General features: G+C 49.5%; 1 pseudogene; it reads right to left on the reverse strand.

The window, feature by feature from the left end:
• Positions 1-371: 371 nt before the first annotated feature.
• LOC144170325 (peptidyl-prolyl cis-trans isomerase pseudogene) lies at positions 372-957 on the reverse strand (annotated as a pseudogene).
• Positions 958-4433: the final 3476 nt, after the last annotated feature.

Raw genomic sequence — 4433 nt, forward strand, 5'->3', positions numbered from 1 at the left:
AACAACCGTGCAACGAAAAAAACAGTCAAGCAGCACACAAGAATGATGACAACAGCGCAAGTCACAGTGAAACAAAAGAGAAACTCATTCATGAACAAACGTGAAATAAAAGGGAAAAAAATAGGAAAACGGCAAGAGCACACGAGAAATTAAGCGCTGGCCAAAACGGGAAACAACAACCACAAAGCAGGATGTCAAAAGTGGCGCGAGAAGAAAAGTTCGCGAGCGCAGTCCTACTGCCAAATAAAAAAAGAAAATGTAGGATATCAGCAAACAAAAACAAGCAGTAAACTACCGGGTAACATAGGAAACAAACAAAATATATGCATGAAGAGGCTGGAGAGCCAGAGTCCTCTAGCGGAGTCGTCGTCTCACAGCTGTCCGCAGTCGCTAATGACGATCTTCTGGGACGTCTTTCCCGACGGCGAGCCGCAAAACTCGACCCTCTTGACGACTTCCATGCCCTCGACGACCCTGCCGAACACCACGTGCTCGTTGTCCAGCCAGCTGCAGTCCTTGACCGTGGTGATGAAGAACTGCGAGTGGTTCGTGTTGGCGCCCGTGTTCGCCATGGACAGTACACCTAGGTTCCTGTGCTTGAGATAAAAGTTCTCGTCCTCGAACGTGTCGCCATATATGGACTTGCCTCCGGTGCCGTCGTGGTTCGTGATGTCCCCGCCCTGGCACATGAAACCCGGAATGACGCGGTGGAAAACGGAGCCCTTGTATCCAAAGCCTTTCTCCCCGGTGCACAGCGCCCGGAAGTTTTCCGCTGTCTTGGGCACCACGTCGGCGCGGAGCTCCATCTCGATGCGCCCCAACGGTTTGCCGTCGGCCTCGACGTCAAAAAACACCTTCGGGTTGTCGCTGCCCATGGATGTGCCCAGTCTCTCAAGTCTTCTTCGGCAATGCTATGCGGCGTTGCGCTCTTCGAAGCGGCAGGATAAGGCGGCGTGGACAACCGCGTTCGGTGGCTGCTGCTCGCTGTCTGGCGCACCGGCTACTGTTGTTGTTGTTCCTTACTTCATGACCCATACCCATTCAAGGGATAGGCCAGGAATTGGGAGTTTTGAGGATGCAATGCACCAGCGTCAGAGAACTATAACTTAGAAACGTAAAATTTTAAATTTCTCAATAACGGAAAACCTCACGAAGGAAGTGTTAAAAAATGATCGGAGGCAGGGAAGAGTGAAATTTTTTTTACAGGTAAAAGTATATTCAAGGATAACGAGCAACAGGGCATGCGCCTGGTCTCGGAAACGTGTGCGTGGATGGCCGCAGCCGCGCCTCTGTTTCAAAATCTCAGGGATGTGGCCCCAAACGAAACCAGGACCGGTATTGCAAGAGTAAGTCGAAGTCGTTGTATTGCAACGGTTAGGTGCTGTTGTCTCAACAAAGAAAAAATTCGCCAATACAAGAAAGAATGGTACCTATTGTTATTGTTGTTGTTATTCCTTAACAGGAAGCGCGAGGGCTCCTTCAAGAAGGCAGCTCCGAATGAGGCGTCATCTTCTTTTTTTTTCATATATCCCTCTATTTAGCGGTCTTATTCGTCTCAAAAATGCTTCAAAAAACACGCACAGGCTACGTGGTAAGTAGGCATGCTTACAGTTGAGCTGACACTCATTCTGTTCGTTTCATAATCTGATATCTCTTTTTATTGGCCTAATGCATACAGGATGCCCGAAGCAAATAATAAATATTGCACAATTTATCCCTCATTCGCAAAAATATAAAGCACCGAAAATTTCATTGAGATCCAGCCATTGTACTTAATTGATAGCTTCGGTGCATGCGTTATTTGTTTACTGTGTTTCCAATATAGCAGGTTGCCTCAGATTTAAATCACTGTTCCTAGCGTCGTCGCGACATCTAAACTCGTGAATAAAATTGAACTCTGTGTTCGCGGTTTTGCGCAGAATAAAAAAGGGCAGCTCAAGATACCAAGACGATCTTGTTTGAAACTCCACTTTAATGGTACCTCACCACTGATTTGATTTAAGAATGTGATTTGTTGGCGCTATATCTGATTTTTTTTTGGTAAATGCGTCTCAAACATATCCATTTACGCTTTTGTCAAAACCATACCATGGCAAGATATATATTTGGAGTCCGGTACGTTAATATCTACACGTGGCCTCCGCAATCAGCTGCCACCGCGCTGCTGGCAGCTGATAGCGGAGGCCACATTCTAGAGAGCCTAGTTCGTAGGGCGCCGTTTGGATAGCTGCGTTTGTAGTGGCAAAGCTAAAAAGGACGCACTCGTGGTATGAATGCATATGATCACGGTGGCGGTGGCTGCGGCCCGCTTGGTGCGTGCAGACGACAATTACGTTTCTTGGAGCCCATGCTGGGTCATTTTGTGAGGACTCTCCTCTTCTTTTTTTCCCCTTCCTGCTTCGGCACATTTCAACAGAGAAAACCTCGTCCACTGGGGGAAACCGTCGTGAGCGGCTCGACAGTGTGCGAAGTCGCTACTTCTAGCGCCGTGGGGGAGAGAGCAAGAGAGAGGGAAAGTGTCTTCAACTCTGGACGCCACGTGGTGTCAGTTTTTTGAAGCTCGAACCCGTGTCCCGAAATCCTGGCATGATTTTTTGTTGTTCCCCGAGATGCAGTGTCCTCTACTTCTGGCGGGCTGCGGGCGGAGCGAAAAAGTTCAGGCCTTCACGCCCGCTTGAATAGGCTCTCTTTAACTCTCATCACGTTATTGTTGCAGAAATCGTAGCATCGGACGTTCACCTGCATTCGTCGGCAATGCGAGCACAGCTACAAACCTATAGCGTCGACCCGTACGCGGACATGCCGCTCCTGGAAGCCGCAGAAAGAGACGACCACGACGATGAGCCACCGCGGAGTCACTCGACCCGGGCGGTCACATGCAGCGTTGCTTAGCCCACCTTTGATTCCAGATACCCAAAGCTAAAGCAGGTACTCGCGCATAATATCCGACATGACAGTTTAATGCTTTCTCATATGCATCCGTGTTTTCCCTTACGATTAGCCAGCCGTGGGAACACAGCAAACGCACCGAAATCTTCCCTGCGCGCCGTGGCGGCAAGCGGGGGCAAACGCTGTAAGACCGGACGCCTGGGCGAGTTGGTAACATATCATGGTGCTTCGGGAAGTAACAGCGCTTCGTGTCGTCTTCGTTTTCTCCTCTAGTTCCCGTCGTTAGTTCGCACTTTTTTACCCCCATGACCAACACTGTGCCTGTCGCTGACTGAACAAAGAGCAAGGGGCCCCATTGGCAGCGGCATGCGGCAGGGGTGTTGAGCAATACATTCTGTACACGTGTATATTTCAGCACCCAAGTTCAAAACCGCGTGTGCGTTTCCCGCGCTGCGCTCTCCGACCTTGTACGCCATTTGCATCGCATTTGCGCACCACCTATGCGCAGAACAGACCTCAATAAAATTTTGTGTGCCGTAGATAACGTATTGCTGAGAATTCACTGTGATTTCTAAGCATTGCTGATGTTTTTGTATGACATTTGGTGAATGCAGAAAACTTAGTTTTTCTCTGCAGAAATGCACTGGGAAAGGAAGCGGGACAATATTGGCAAATCCCTATTTCCAGCTGCTCGCACCTGCTTGGGGGTTTGTAAGATTTTTACAGCGGTGCTGTTAAAGGCTGACTCCCATTTTTGGCGCCCGTAGGATGAAAAGAAAAAATGGCGCAGCCTGCACTAAGGGTACAAGGCTGGCGAAACAGCAGAACTGGCGGCCCCTCTTCTTTCGCCGGAGACCCGGGTGTTGCACCTCACATGGATTTCCTACATTGCCGCTGAAAGTTCTCCTTGAGTGGCAGGCCCGGATCGTTTTGTCCGCAGGCTTTCATATCTGTGGATAACAGCACGCGAGAGATGACGCCACGAATGCTAGGCAGAGTGTTCTCGAAGGTAGAGCTGGCCGTCGCTGGGTGCTCCTCACGAGGCGCACGTCCATGGGCGCTCGGTATTTTTCCTTCGCATTTTGGCAAGTTCTTCACGAGGCGCATGTTCACGGGCACTCGGTATTTTTACTTGGTATTTTGTTCTGGTTACGCTGGATGGCGGAACTAGAAGCTTAAACAGTTATGCTGTTAGTAGCTGCTTCCCCATCCTCACTTCGGTACATCTTCTCTCTTCGGCCAGCTGTTCGCCTCCAGCGCTTCATATAGTGATGTAAGGTGACTTACATTGCCCCTAAGAATGTCCTCTAAGCAACGCACTTGTGTTCAGATGTGAAGCCGACTTCTAAAAACTTGGTTAAAAAGCGTTGCACTGTGAAGCCTACTCATAATTCCGCTGAACACCCGAGCGTAACGGCACGGTTTGAGCAGTAGTTTGTGGCTAGCCAATAAGTCAGCAACACCTCCGCTGGTCATCCACCTTCACAAAGTGCAATGGCACGGATTTTTCCTTCTCATTGCGTAACTCATCCTTCTCCTCCTCT

Source organism: Haemaphysalis longicornis, unplaced genomic scaffold, assembly GCF_048455015.1.
Source record: "Haemaphysalis longicornis isolate Haplotype H1 unplaced genomic scaffold, Haemaphysalis longicornis Haplotype H1 scaffold_1, whole genome shotgun sequence".
Lineage (NCBI taxonomy): Eukaryota > Metazoa > Arthropoda > Arachnida > Ixodida > Ixodidae > Haemaphysalis > Haemaphysalis longicornis.